Genomic DNA, 12,511 nt, shown 5'->3' with positions numbered 1-12,511 from the left:
CTCCCATGCTGGTACTTGCCAAGCCTTAAGCCGCATCGCTGCTGTGATCCGACAAGAGCACGCACATTCAGCTTAGAATGGCCGTTGACAGCAGCTGTTCAATTTGAACCTTCTTTTACTATCTCATAGAGAAACTAACACAATTTTCAGGTTCAAAAAGGTCAACAGAACTTGGGATTCCCAGCCAGTCTCCCATGCTGGTACTTGCCAAGCCTTAAGCTGCTGCGATCTGACGAGAGCAGGCACATTCAGCTTAGAATGGCCGTTGACAGCAGCTGTTCAATTTGAACCTTCTTTTACTATCTCATAGAGAAAATAACACAATTTTCAGGTTCAAAAAGGTCAACAGAACTTGGGATTCCCAGCCAGTCTCTCATGCTGGTACTTGCCAAGCCTTAAGCTGCATTGCTGCTGCGATCTGACGAGAGCAGGCACATTCAGCTTAGAATGGCTGTTGACAGCAGCTGTTCAATTTGAACCTTCTTTTACTATCTCATAGAGAAACTAACACAATTTTCAGGTTCAAAAAGGTCAACGGAACTTGGGATTCCCAGCCAGTCTCCCATGCGGGTACTTGCCAAGCCTTAAGCTGCATTGATGCTGCGATCTGACGAGAGCAGGCACATTCAGCTTAGAATGGCCGTTGACAGCAGCTGTTCAGTTTGAACCTTCTTTTACTATCTCATAGAGAAACTAACACAATTTTCAGGTTCAAAAAGGTCAACGGAACTTGGGATTCCCAGCCAGTCTCCCATGCTGGTACTTGCCAAGCCTTAAGCTGCATTGCTGCTGCGATCTGACGAGAGCAGGCACATTCAGCTTAGAATGGCCGTTGACAGCAGCTGTTCAATTTGAACCTTCTTTTACTATCTCATAGAGAAACTAACACAATTTTCAGGTTCAAAAAGGTCAACAGAACTTGGGATTCCCAGCTAGTCTCCCATGCTGGTACTTGCCAAGCCTTAAGCTGCATTGCTGCTGCGATCTGACGAGAGCAGGCACATTCAGCTTAGAATGGCCGTTGACAGCAGCTGTTCAATTTGAACCTTCTTTTACTATCTCATTGAGAAACTAACACAATTTTCAGGTTCAAAAAGGTCAACGGAACTTGGGATTCCCAGCCAGTCTCCCATGCTGGTACTTGCCAAGCCTTAAGCTGCATTGCTGCTGCGATCTGACGAGAGCAGGCACATTCAGCTTAGAATGGCCGTTGACAGCAGTTGTTCAGTTTGAACCTTCTTTTACTATCTCATAGAGAAACTAACACAATTTTCAGGTTCAAAAAGGTCAACGGAACTTGGGATTCGCAGCCAGTCTCCCATGCTGGTACTTGCCAAGCCTTAAGCCGCATCGCTGCTGTGATCCGACAAGAGCACGCACATTCAGCTTAGAATGGCCGTTGACAGCAGCTGTTCAATTTGAACCTTCTTTTACTATCTCATAGAGAAACTAACACAATTTTCAGGTTCAAAAAGGTCAACGGAACTTGGGATTCCCAGCCAGTCTCCCATGCTGGTACTTGCCAAGCCTTAAGCTGCATTGCTGCTGCGATCTGACGAGAGCAGGCACATTCAGCTTAGAATGGCCGTTGACAGCAGCTGTTCAATTTGAACCTTCTTTTACTATCTCATAGAGAAACTAACACAATTTTCAGGTTCAAAAAGGTCAACGGAACTTGGGATTCCCAGCCAGTCTCCCATGCTGGTACTTGCCAAGCCTTAAGCTGCATTGCTGCTGCGATCTGACGAGAGCAGGCACATTCAGCTTAGAATGGCCGTTGACTGCAGCTGTTCAATTTGAACCTTCTTTTACTATCTCATAGAGAAACTAACACAATTTTCAGGTTCAAAAAGGTCAACGGAACTTGGGATTCCCAGCCAGTCTCCCATGCTGGTACTTGCCAAGCCTTAAGCTGCATTGATGCTGCGATCTGACGAGAGCAGGCACATTCAGCTTAGAATGGCCGTTGACAGCAGCTGTTCAGTTTGAACCTTCTTTTACTATCTCATAGAGAAACTAACACAATTTTCAGGTTCAAAAAGGTCAACGGAACTTGGGATTCCCAGCCAGTCTCCCATGCTGGTACTTGCCAAGCCTTAAGCTGCATTGCTGCTGCGATCTGACGAGAGCAGGCACATTCAGCTTAGATTGGCCGTTGACAGCAGCTTTTCAGTTTGAACCTTCTTTTACTATCTCATAGAGAAACTAACACAATTTTCAGGTTCAAAAAGGTCAACGGAACTTGGGATTCCCAGCCAGTCTCCCATGCTGGTACTTGCCAAGCCTTAAGCTGCATTGCTGCTGCGATCTGACGAGAGCAGGCACATTCAGCTTAGAATGGCCGTTGACAGCAACTGTTCAATTTGAACCTTCTTTTACTATCTCATAGAGAAACTAACACAATTTTCAGGTTCAAAAAGGTCAACGGAACTTGGGATTCCCAGCCAGTCTCCCATGCTGGTACTTGCCAAGCCTTAAGCTGCATTGCTGCTGCGATCTGACGAGAGCAGGCACATTCAGCTTAGAATGGCTGTTGACAGCAGCTGTTCAATTTGAACCTTCTTTTACCATCTTTGACAGAGAAACTAACAATTTTCAGGTTCAAAAAGGTCAACAGAACTTGGGATTCCCAGCCAGTCTCCCATGCTGGTACTTGCCAAGCCTTAAGCTGCATTGCTGCTGCGATCTGACGAGAGCAGGCACATTCAGCTTAGAATGGCCGTTGACAGCAGCTGTTCAGTTTGAACCTTCTTTTACTATCTCATAGAGAAACTAACACAATTTTCAGGTTCAAAAAGGTCAACGGAACTTGGGATTCGCAGCCAGTCTCCCATGCTGGTACTTACCAAGCCTTAAGCCGCATCGCTGCTGTGATCCGACAAGAGCACGCACATTCAGCTTAGAATGGCCGTTGACAGCAGCTGTTCAATTTGAACCTTCTTTTACTATCTCATAGAGAAACTAACACAATTTTCAGGTTCAAAAAGGTCAACGGAACTTGGGATTCCCAGCCAGTCTCCCATGCTGGTACTTGCCAAGCCTTAAGCTGCATTGCTGCTGCGATCTGACGAGAGCAGGCACATTCAGCTTAGAATGGCCGTTGACAGCAGCTGTTCAATTTGAACCTTCTTTTACCATCTTTGACAGAGAAACTAACAATTTTCAGGTTCAAAAAGGTCAACAGAACTTGGGATTCCCAGCCAGTCTCCCATGCTGGTACTTGCCAAGCCTTACGCCACATCGCTGCTGTGATCCGACAAGAGCACGCACATTCAGCTTAGAATGGCCGTTGACAGCAGCTGTTCAATTTGAACCTTCTTTTACTATCTCATAGAGAAACTAACACAATTTTCAGGTTCAAAAAGGTCAACGGAACTTGGGATTCCCAGCCAGTCTCCCATGCTGGTACTTGCCAAGCCTTAAGCTGCATTGCTGCTGCGATTTGACGAGAGCAGGCACATTCAGCTTAGAATGGCCGTTGACAGCAGCTGTTCAATTTGAACCTTCTTTTACCATCTTTGACAGAGAAACTAACAATTTTAAGGTCCAAAAAGTTCAACAGAACTTGGGATTCCCAGCCAGTCTCCCATGCTGGTACTTGCCAAGCCTTAAGCTGCATTGATGCTGCGATCTGACGAGAGCAGGCACATTCAGCTTAGAATGGCCGTTGACAGCAGCTGTTCAGTTTGAACCTTCTTTTACTATCTCATAGAGAAACTAACACAATTTTCAGGTTCAAAAAGGTCAACAGAACTTGGAATTCGCAGCCAGTCTCCCATGCTGGTACTTGCCAAGCCTTAAGCCGCATCGCTGCTGTGATCCGACAAGAGCACGCACATTCAGCTTAGAATGGCCGTTGACAGCAGCTGTTCAATTTGAACCTTCTTTTACTATCTCATATAGAAACTAACACAATTTTCAGGTTCAAAAAGGTTAAAGGAACTTGGGATTCCCAGCCAGTCTCCCATGCTGGTACTTGCCAAGCCTTAAGCTGCATTGCTGCTGCGATCTGACGAGAGCAGGCACATTCAGCTTAGAATGGCCGTTGACAGCAGCTGTTCAATTTGAACCTTCTTTTACCATCTTTGACAGAGAAACTAACAATTTTCAGGTTCAAAAAGGTCAACAGAACTTGGGATTCGCAGCCAGTCTCCCATGCTGGTACTTGCCAAGCCTTACGCTGCATCGCTGCTGTGATCCGACAAGAGCACGCACATTCAGCTTAGAATGGCCGTTGACAGCAGCTGTTCAATTTGAACCTTCTTTTACTATCTCATAGAGAAACTAACACAATTTTCAGGTTCAAAAAGGTCAACGGAACTTGGGATTCGCAGCCAGTCTCCCATGCTGGTACTTGCCAAGCCTTAAGCTGCATTGCTGCTGCGATTTGACGAGAGCAGGCACATTCAGCTTAGAATGGCCGTTGACAGCAGCTGTTCAATTTGAACCTTCTTTTACCATCTTTGACAGAGAAACTAACAATTTTCAGGTTCAAAAAGGTCAACAGAACTTGGGATTCCCAGCCAGTCTCCCATGCTGGTACTTGCCAAGCCTTAAGCTGCATTGATGCTGCGATCTGACGAGAGCAGGCACATTCAGCTTAGAATGGCCGTTGACAGCAGCTGTTCAGTTTGAACCTTCTTTTACTATCTCATAGAGAAACTAACACAATTTTCAGGTTCAAAAATGTCAACGGAACTTGGAATTCGCAGCCAGTCTCCCATGCTGGTACTTGCCAAGCCTTAAGCCGCATCGCTGCTGTGATCCGACAAGAGCACGCACATTCAGCTTAGAATGGCCGTTGACAGCAGCTTTTCAATTTGAACCTTCTTTTACTATCTCATAGAGAAACTAACACAATTTTCAGGTTCAAAAAGGTCAACGGAACTTGGGATTCCCAGGCAGTCTCCCATGCTGGTACTTGCCAAGCCTTAAGCTGCATTGCTGCTGCGATCTGACGAGAGCAGGCACATTCAGCTTAGAATGGCCGTTGACAGCAGCTGTTCAATTTGAACCTTCTTTTACCATCTTTGACAGAGAAACTAACAATTTTCAGGTTCAAAAAGGTCAACAGAACTTGGGATTCGCAGCCAGTCTCCCATGCTGGTACTTGCCAAGCCTTACGCCACATCGCTGCTGTGATCCGACAAGAGCACGCACATTCAGCTTAGAATGGCCGTTGACAGCAGCTGTTCAATTTGAACCTTCTTTTACTATCTCATAGAGAAACTAACACAATTTTCAGGTTCAAAAAGGTCAACGGAACTTGGGATTCCCAGCCAGTCTCCCATGCTGGTACTTGCCAAGCCTTAAGCTGCATTGCTGCTGCGATTTGACGAGAGCAGGCACATTCAGCTTAAAATGGCCGTTGACAGCAGCTGTTCAATTTGAACCTTCTTTTACCATCTTTGACAGAGAAACTAACAATTTTCAGATTCAAAAAGGTCAACAGAACTTGGGATTCCCAGCCAGTCTCCCATGCTGGTACTTGCCAACCCTTCACAGCCAGTCTCCCATGCTGGTACTTGCCAAGCCTTAAGCCGCATCGCTGCTGTGATCCGACAAGAGCACGCACATTCAGCTTAGAATGGCCGTTGACAGCAGCTGTTCAATTTGAACCTTCTTTTACTATCTCATAGAGAAACTAACACAATTTTCAGGTTCAAAAAGGTCAACGGAACTTGGGATTCCCAGCCAGTCTCCCATGCTGGTACTTGCCAAGCCTTAAGCTGCATTGCTGCTGCGATCTGACGAGAGCAGGCACATTCAGCTTAGAATGGCCGTTGACAGCAGCTGTTCAATTTGAACCTTCTTTTACCATCTTTGACAGAGAAACTAACAATTTTCAGGTTCAAAAAGGTCAACAGAACTTGGGATTCGCAGCCAGTCTCCCATGCTGGTACTTGCCAAGCCTTACGCCGCATCGCTGCTGTGATCCGACAAGAGCACGCACATTCAGCTTAGAATGGCCGTTGACAGCAGCTGTTCAATTTGAACCTTCTTTTACTATCTCATAGAGAAACTAACACAATTTTCAGGTTCAAAAAGGTCAACGGAACTTGGGATTCCCAGCCAGTCTCCCATGCTGGTACTTGCCAAGCCTTAAGCTGCATTGCTGCTGCGATTTGACGAGAGCAGGCACATTCAGCTTAGAATGGCCGTTGACAGCAGCTGTTCAATTTGAACCTTCTTTTACCATCTTTGACAGAGAAACTAACAATTTTCAGGTCCAAAAAGTTCAACAGAACTTGGGATTCCCAGCCAGTCTCCCATGCTGGTACTTGCCAAGCCTTAAGCTGCATTGATGCTGCGATCTGACGAGAGCAGGCACATTCAGCTTAGAATGGCCGTTGACAGCAGCTGTTCAATTTGAACCTTCTTTTACCATCTTTGACAGAGAAACTAACAATTTTCAGGTTCAAAAAGGTCAACAGAACTTGGGATTCCCAGCCAGTCTCCCATGCTGGTACTTGCCAAGCCTTAAGCTGCATTGATGCTGCGATCTGACGAGAGCAGGCACATTCAGCTTAGAATGGCCGTTGACAGCAGCTGTTCAGTTTGAACCTTCTTTTACTATCTCATAGAGAAACTAACACAATTTTCAGGTTCAAAAATGTCAACGGAACTTGGAATTCGCAGCCAGTCTCCCATGCTGGTACTTGCCAAGCCTTAAGCCGCATCGCTGCTGTGATCCGACAAGAGCACGCACATTCAGCTTAGAATGGCCGTTGACAGCAGCTTTTCAATTTGAACCTTCTTTTACTATCTCATAGAGAAACTAACACAATTTTCAGGTTCAAAAAGGTCAACGGAACTTGGGATTCCCAGGCAGTCTCCCATGCTGGTACTTGCCAAGCCTTAAGCTGCATTGCTGCTGCGATCTGACGAGAGCAGGCACATTCAGCTTAGAATGGCCGTTGACAGCAGCTGTTCAATTTGAACCTTCTTTTACCATCTTTGACAGAGAAACTAACAATTTTCAGGTTCAAAAAGGTCAACAGAACTTGGGATTCGCAGCCAGTCTCCCATGCTGGTACTTGCCAAGCCTTACGCCGCATCGCTGCTGTGATCCGACAAGAGCACGCACATTCAGCTTAGAATGGCCGTTGACAGCAGCTGTTCAATTTGAACCTTCTTTTACTATCTCATAGAGAAACTAACACAATTTTCAGGTTCAAAAAGGTCAACGGAACTTGGGATTCCCAGCCAGTCTCCCATGCTGGTACTTGCCAAGCCTTAAGCTGCATTGCTGCTGCGATTTGACGAGAGCAGGCACATTCAGCTTAAAATGGCCGTTGACAGCAGCTGTTCAATTTGAACCTTCTTTTACCATCTTTGACAGAGAAACTAACAATTTTCAGATTCAAAAAGGTCAACAGAACTTGGGATTCCCAGCCAGTCTCCCATGCTGGTACTTGCCAACCCTTCACAGCCAGTCTCCCATGCTGGTACTTGCCAAGCCTTAAGCCGCATCGCTGCTGTGATCCGACAAGAGCACGCACATTCAGCTTAGAATGGCCGTTGACAGCAGCTGTTCAATTTGAACCTTCTTTTACTATCTCATAGAGAAACTAACACAATTTTCAGGTTCAAAAAGGTCAACGGAACTTGGGATTCCCAGCCAGTCTCCCATGCTGGTACTTGCCAAGCCTTAAGCTGCATTGCTGCTGCGATCTGACGAGAGCAGGCACATTCAGCTTAGAATGGCCGTTGACAGCAGCTGTTCAATTTGAACCTTCTTTTACCATCTTTGACAGAGAAACTAACAATTTTCAGGTTCAAAAAGGTCAACAGAACTTGGGATTCGCAGCCAGTCTCCCATGCTGGTACTTGCCAAGCCTTACGCCGCATCGCTGCTGTGATCCGACAAGAGCACGCACATTCAGCTTAGAATGGCCGTTGACAGCAGCTGTTCAATTTGAACCTTCTTTTACTATCTCATAGAGAAACTAACACAATTTTCAGGTTCAAAAAGGTCAACGGAACTTGGGATTCCCAGCCAGTCTCCCATGCTGGTACTTGCCAAGCCTTAAGCTGCATTGCTGCTGCGATTTGACGAGAGCAGGCACATTCAGCTTAGAATGGCCGCTGACAGCAGCTGTTCAATTTGAACCTTCTTTTACCATCTTTGACAGAGAAACTAACAATTTTCAGGTCCAAAAAGTTCAACAGAACTTGGGATTCCCAGCCAGTCTCCCATGCTGGTACTTGCCAAGCCTTAAGCTGCATTGATGCTGCGATCTGACGAGAGCAGGCACATTCAGCTTAGAATGGCCGTTGACAGCAGCTGTTCAGTTTGAACCTTCTTTTACTATCTCATAGAGAAACTAACACAATTTTCAGGTTCAAAAAGGTCAACAGAACTTGGAATTCGCAGCCAGTCTCCCATGCTGGTACTTGCCAAGCCTTAAGCCGCATCGCTGCTGTGATCCGACAAGAGCACGCACATTAAGCTTAGAATGGCCGTTGACAGCAGCTGTTCATTTTGAACCTTCTTTTACTATCTCATAGAGAAACTAACACAATTTTCAGGTTCAAAAAGGTCAAAGGAACTTGGGATTCCCAGCCAGTCTCCCATGCTGGTACTTGCCAAGCCTTAAGCTGCATTGCTGCTGCGATCTGACGAGAGCAGGCACATTCAGCTTAGAATGGCCGTTGACAGCAGCTGTTCAATTTGAACCTTCTTTTACCATCTTTGACAGAGAAACTAACAATTTTCAGGTTCAAAAAGGTCAACAGAACTTGGGATCCGCAGCCAGTCTCCCATGCTGGTACTTGCCAAGCCTTACGCCGCATCGCTGCTGTGATCCGACAAGAGCACGCACATTCAGCTTAGAATGGCCGTTGACAGCAGCTGTTCAATTTGAACCTTCTTTTACTATCTCATAGAGAAACTAACACAATTTTCAGGTTCAAAAAGGTCAACGGAACTTGGGATTCGCAGCCAGTCTCCCATGCTGGTACTTGCCAAGCCTTAAGCTGCATTGCTGCTGCGATTTGACGAGAGCAGGCACATTCAGCTTAGAATGGCCGTTGACAGCAGCTGTTCAATTTGAACCTTCTTTTACCATCTTTGACAGAGAAACTAACAATTTTCAGGTTCAAAAAGGTCAACAGAACTTGGGATTCCCAGCCAGTCTCCCATGCTGGTACTTGCCAAGCCTTAAGCTGCATTGATGCTGCGATCTGACGAGAGCAGGCACATTCAGCTTAGAATGGCCGTTGACAGCAGCTGTTCAGTTTGAACCTTCTTTTACTATCTCATAGAGAAACTAACACAATTTTCAGGTTCAAAAATGTCAACGGAACTTGGAATTCGCAGCCAGTCTCCCATGCTGGTACTTGCCAAGCCTTAAGCCGCATCGCTGCTGTGATCCGACAAGAGCACGCACATTCAGCTTAGAATGGCCGTTGACAGCAGCTTTTCAATTTGAACCTTCTTTTACTATCTCATAGAGAAACTAACACAATTTTCAGGTTCAAAAAGGTCAACGGAACTTGGGATTCCCAGGCAGTCTCCCATGCTGGTACTTGCCAAGCCTTAAGCTGCATTGCTGCTGCGATCTGACGAGAGCAGGCACATTCAGCTTAGAATGGCCGTTGACAGCAGCTGTTCAATTTGAACCTTCTTTTACCATCTTTGACAGAGAAACTAACAATTTTCAGGTTCAAAAAGGTCAACAGAACTTGGGATTCGCAGCCAGTCTCCCATGCTGGTACTTGCCAAGCCTTACGCCGCATCGCTGCTGTGATCCGACAAGAGCACGCACATTCAGCTTAGAATGGCCGTTGACAGCAGCTGTTCAATTTGAACCTTCTTTTACTATCTCATAGAGAAACTAACACAATTTTCAGGTTCAAAAAGGTCAACGGAACTTGGGATTCCCAGCCAGTCTCCCATGCTGGTACTTGCCAAGCCTTAAGCTGCATTGCTGCTGCGATTTGACGAGAGCAGGCACATTCAGCTTAAAATGGCCGTTGACAGCAGCTGTTCAATTTGAACCTTCTTTTACCATCTTTGACAGAGAAACTAACAATTTTCAGGTTCAAAAAGGTCAACAGAACTTGGGATTCCCAGCCAGTCTCCCATGCTGGTACTTGCCAAGCCTTAAGCTGCATTGATGCTGCGATCTGACGAGAGCAGGCACATTCAGCTTAGAATGGCCGTTGACAGCAGCTGTTCAGTTTGAACCTTCTTTTACTATCTCATAGAGAAACTAACACAATTTTCAGGTTCTAAAAGGTCAACGGAACTTGGAATTCGCAGCCAGTCTCCCATTCTGGTACTTGCCAAGCCTTAAGCCGCATCGCTGCTGTGATCCGACAAGAGCACGCACATTCAGCTTAGAATGGCCGTTGACAGCAGCTGTTCAATTTGAACCTTCTTTTACTATCTCATAGAGAAACTAACACAATTTTCAGGTTCAGAAAGGTCAACAGAACTTGGGATTCCCAGCCAGTCTCCCATGCTGGTACTTGCCAAGCCTTAAGCTGCATTGCTGCTGCGATCTGACGAGAGCAGGCACATTCAGCTTAGAATGGCCGTTGACAGCAGCTGTTCAATTTGAACCTTCTTTTACTATCTCATAGAGAAACTAACACAATTTTCAGGTTCAAAAAGGTCAACAGAACTTGGGATTCCCAGCCAGTCTCCCATGCTGGTACTTGCCAAGCCTTACGCCGCATCGCTGCTGTGATCCGACAAGAGCACGCACATTCAGCTTAGAATGGCTGTTGACAGCAGCTGTTCAATTTGAACCTTCTTTTACTATCTCATAGAGAAACTAACACAATTTTCAGGTTCAAAAAGGTCAATGGAACTTGGGATTCCCAGCCAGTCTCCCATGCTGGTACTTGCCAAGCCTTAAGCTGCATTGCTGCTGCGATTTGACGAGAGCAGGCACATTCAGCTTAAAATGGCCGTTAACAGCAGCTGTTCAATTTGAACCTTCTTTTACCATCTTTGACAGAGAAACTAACAATTTTCAGGTTCAAAAAGGTCAACAGAACTTGGGATTCCCAGCCAGTCTCCCATGCTGGTACTTGCCAACCCTTCGCAGCCAGTCTCCCATGCTGGTACTTGCCAAGCCTTAAGCCGCATCGCTGCTGTGATCCGACAAGAGCACGCACATTCAGCTTAGAATGGCCGTTGACAGCAGCTGTTCAATTTGAACCTTCTTTTACTATCTCATAGAGAAACTAACACAATTTTCAGGTTCAAAAAGGTCAACGGAACTTGGGATTCCCAGCCAGTCTCCCATGCTGGTACTTGCCAAGCCTTAAGCTGCATTGCTGCTGCGATCTGACGAGAGCAGGCACATTCAGCTTAGAATGGCCGTTGACAGCAGCTGTTCAATTTGAACCTTCTTTTACTATCTCATAGAGAAACTAACACAATTTTCAGGTTCAAAAAGGTCAACAGAACTTGGGATTCGCAGCCAGTCTCCCATGCTGGTACTTGCCAAGCCTTACGCCGCATCGCTGCTGTGATCTGACAAGAGCACGCACATTCAGCTTAGAATGGCCGTTGACAGCAGCTGTTCAATTTGAACCTTCTTTTACTATCTCATAGAGAAACTAACACAATTTTCAGGTTCAAAAAGGTCAACGGAACTTGGGATTCCCAGCCAGTCTCCCATGCTGGTACTTGCCAAGCCTTAAGCTGCATTGCTGCTGCGATTTGACGAGAGCAGGCACATTCAGCTTAGAATGGCCGTTGACAGCAGCTGTTCAATTTGAACCTTCTTTTACCATCTTTGACAGAGAAACTAACAATTTTCAGGTCCAAAAAGTTCAACAGAACTTGGGATTCCCAGCCAGTCTCCCATGCTGGTATTTGCCAAGCCTTAAGCTGCATTGATGCTGCGATCTGACGAGAGCAGGCACATTCAGCTTAGAATGGCCGTTGACAGCAGCTGTTCAGTTTGAACCTTCTTTTACTATCTCATAGAGAAACTAACACAATTTTCAGGTTCAAAAAGGTCAACAGAACTTGGAATTCGCAGCCAGTCTCCCATGCTGGTACTTGCCAAGCCTTAAGCCGCATCGCTGCTGTGATCCGACAAGAGCACGCACATTCAGCTTAGAATGGCCGTTGACAGCAGCTGTTCAATTTGAACCTTCTTTTACTATCTTATAGAGAAACTAACACAATTTTCAGGTTCAAAAAGGTCAAAGGAACTTGGGATTCCCAGCCAGTCTCCCATGCTGGTACTTGCCAAGCCTTAAGCTGCATTGCTGCTGCGATCTGACGAGAGCAGGAACATTCAGCTTAGAATGGCCGTTGACAGCAGCTGTTCAATTTGAACCTTCTTTTACCATCTTTGACAGAGAAACTAACAATTTTCAGGTTCAAAAAGGTCGACAGAACTTGGGATTCGCAGCCAGTCTCCCATGCTGGTACTTGCCAAGCCTTACGCCGCATCGCTGCTGTGATCCGACAAGAGCACGCACATTCAGCTTAGAATGGCCGTTGACAGCAGCTGTTCAATTTGAACCTTCTTTTACTATC

At 46.0% G+C, this 12,511-nt stretch overlaps 39 pseudogenes; all 39 read right to left on the bottom strand.

Moving 5' to 3' along the window:
* Positions 1-340: 340 nt before the first annotated feature.
* LOC140094105 (5S ribosomal RNA) lies at positions 341-459 on the bottom strand (annotated as a pseudogene).
* Positions 460-529: 70 nt separating this feature from the next.
* On the bottom strand, positions 530-648 carry LOC140088437 (5S ribosomal RNA; annotated as a pseudogene).
* Positions 649-718: 70 nt separating this feature from the next.
* Positions 719-837, bottom strand: LOC140100876 (5S ribosomal RNA; annotated as a pseudogene).
* A 70-nt stretch (positions 838-907) lies between these two features.
* LOC140078533 (5S ribosomal RNA) lies at positions 908-1,026 on the bottom strand (annotated as a pseudogene).
* A 70-nt stretch (positions 1,027-1,096) lies between these two features.
* Positions 1,097-1,215, bottom strand: LOC140100875 (5S ribosomal RNA; annotated as a pseudogene).
* A 259-nt stretch (positions 1,216-1,474) lies between these two features.
* LOC140100874 (5S ribosomal RNA) lies at positions 1,475-1,593 on the bottom strand (annotated as a pseudogene).
* Positions 1,594-1,663: 70 nt separating this feature from the next.
* On the bottom strand, positions 1,664-1,782 carry LOC140100871 (5S ribosomal RNA; annotated as a pseudogene).
* Positions 1,783-1,852: 70 nt separating this feature from the next.
* On the bottom strand, positions 1,853-1,971 carry LOC140084405 (5S ribosomal RNA; annotated as a pseudogene).
* Positions 1,972-2,041: 70 nt separating this feature from the next.
* On the bottom strand, positions 2,042-2,160 carry LOC140084985 (5S ribosomal RNA; annotated as a pseudogene).
* Positions 2,161-2,230: 70 nt separating this feature from the next.
* LOC140100870 (5S ribosomal RNA) lies at positions 2,231-2,349 on the bottom strand (annotated as a pseudogene).
* A 70-nt stretch (positions 2,350-2,419) lies between these two features.
* Positions 2,420-2,538, bottom strand: LOC140090143 (5S ribosomal RNA; annotated as a pseudogene).
* Positions 2,539-2,608: 70 nt separating this feature from the next.
* LOC140080935 (5S ribosomal RNA) lies at positions 2,609-2,727 on the bottom strand (annotated as a pseudogene).
* Positions 2,728-2,986: 259 nt separating this feature from the next.
* LOC140100868 (5S ribosomal RNA) lies at positions 2,987-3,105 on the bottom strand (annotated as a pseudogene).
* A 259-nt stretch (positions 3,106-3,364) lies between these two features.
* On the bottom strand, positions 3,365-3,483 carry LOC140091755 (5S ribosomal RNA; annotated as a pseudogene).
* A 70-nt stretch (positions 3,484-3,553) lies between these two features.
* On the bottom strand, positions 3,554-3,672 carry LOC140095045 (5S ribosomal RNA; annotated as a pseudogene).
* Positions 3,673-3,931: 259 nt separating this feature from the next.
* LOC140098378 (5S ribosomal RNA) lies at positions 3,932-4,050 on the bottom strand (annotated as a pseudogene).
* A 259-nt stretch (positions 4,051-4,309) lies between these two features.
* LOC140098459 (5S ribosomal RNA) lies at positions 4,310-4,428 on the bottom strand (annotated as a pseudogene).
* Positions 4,429-4,498: 70 nt separating this feature from the next.
* LOC140085759 (5S ribosomal RNA) lies at positions 4,499-4,617 on the bottom strand (annotated as a pseudogene).
* A 259-nt stretch (positions 4,618-4,876) lies between these two features.
* Positions 4,877-4,995, bottom strand: LOC140100974 (5S ribosomal RNA; annotated as a pseudogene).
* A 259-nt stretch (positions 4,996-5,254) lies between these two features.
* LOC140097068 (5S ribosomal RNA) lies at positions 5,255-5,373 on the bottom strand (annotated as a pseudogene).
* Positions 5,374-5,669: 296 nt separating this feature from the next.
* Positions 5,670-5,788, bottom strand: LOC140100867 (5S ribosomal RNA; annotated as a pseudogene).
* Positions 5,789-6,047: 259 nt separating this feature from the next.
* On the bottom strand, positions 6,048-6,166 carry LOC140091754 (5S ribosomal RNA; annotated as a pseudogene).
* A 70-nt stretch (positions 6,167-6,236) lies between these two features.
* Positions 6,237-6,355, bottom strand: LOC140095044 (5S ribosomal RNA; annotated as a pseudogene).
* Positions 6,356-6,425: 70 nt separating this feature from the next.
* Positions 6,426-6,544, bottom strand: LOC140085758 (5S ribosomal RNA; annotated as a pseudogene).
* A 259-nt stretch (positions 6,545-6,803) lies between these two features.
* LOC140100851 (5S ribosomal RNA) lies at positions 6,804-6,922 on the bottom strand (annotated as a pseudogene).
* A 259-nt stretch (positions 6,923-7,181) lies between these two features.
* LOC140097067 (5S ribosomal RNA) lies at positions 7,182-7,300 on the bottom strand (annotated as a pseudogene).
* Positions 7,301-7,596: 296 nt separating this feature from the next.
* Positions 7,597-7,715, bottom strand: LOC140100866 (5S ribosomal RNA; annotated as a pseudogene).
* A 259-nt stretch (positions 7,716-7,974) lies between these two features.
* LOC140095377 (5S ribosomal RNA) lies at positions 7,975-8,093 on the bottom strand (annotated as a pseudogene).
* Positions 8,094-8,163: 70 nt separating this feature from the next.
* Positions 8,164-8,282, bottom strand: LOC140095043 (5S ribosomal RNA; annotated as a pseudogene).
* Positions 8,283-8,541: 259 nt separating this feature from the next.
* On the bottom strand, positions 8,542-8,660 carry LOC140092492 (5S ribosomal RNA; annotated as a pseudogene).
* A 259-nt stretch (positions 8,661-8,919) lies between these two features.
* LOC140098458 (5S ribosomal RNA) lies at positions 8,920-9,038 on the bottom strand (annotated as a pseudogene).
* A 70-nt stretch (positions 9,039-9,108) lies between these two features.
* On the bottom strand, positions 9,109-9,227 carry LOC140085757 (5S ribosomal RNA; annotated as a pseudogene).
* Positions 9,228-9,486: 259 nt separating this feature from the next.
* LOC140100728 (5S ribosomal RNA) lies at positions 9,487-9,605 on the bottom strand (annotated as a pseudogene).
* Positions 9,606-9,864: 259 nt separating this feature from the next.
* Positions 9,865-9,983, bottom strand: LOC140097066 (5S ribosomal RNA; annotated as a pseudogene).
* A 70-nt stretch (positions 9,984-10,053) lies between these two features.
* Positions 10,054-10,172, bottom strand: LOC140085756 (5S ribosomal RNA; annotated as a pseudogene).
* A 259-nt stretch (positions 10,173-10,431) lies between these two features.
* On the bottom strand, positions 10,432-10,550 carry LOC140080934 (5S ribosomal RNA; annotated as a pseudogene).
* Positions 10,551-11,224: 674 nt separating this feature from the next.
* LOC140100865 (5S ribosomal RNA) lies at positions 11,225-11,343 on the bottom strand (annotated as a pseudogene).
* A 259-nt stretch (positions 11,344-11,602) lies between these two features.
* Positions 11,603-11,721, bottom strand: LOC140091753 (5S ribosomal RNA; annotated as a pseudogene).
* A 448-nt stretch (positions 11,722-12,169) lies between these two features.
* LOC140092669 (5S ribosomal RNA) lies at positions 12,170-12,288 on the bottom strand (annotated as a pseudogene).
* Positions 12,289-12,511: the final 223 nt, after the last annotated feature.

Source organism: Engystomops pustulosus, chromosome 9 (genome assembly GCF_040894005.1).
Source record: "Engystomops pustulosus chromosome 9, aEngPut4.maternal, whole genome shotgun sequence".
NCBI lineage: Eukaryota > Metazoa > Chordata > Amphibia > Anura > Leptodactylidae > Engystomops > Engystomops pustulosus.
This window is presented reverse-complemented; position numbering and strand designations above follow the sequence as displayed.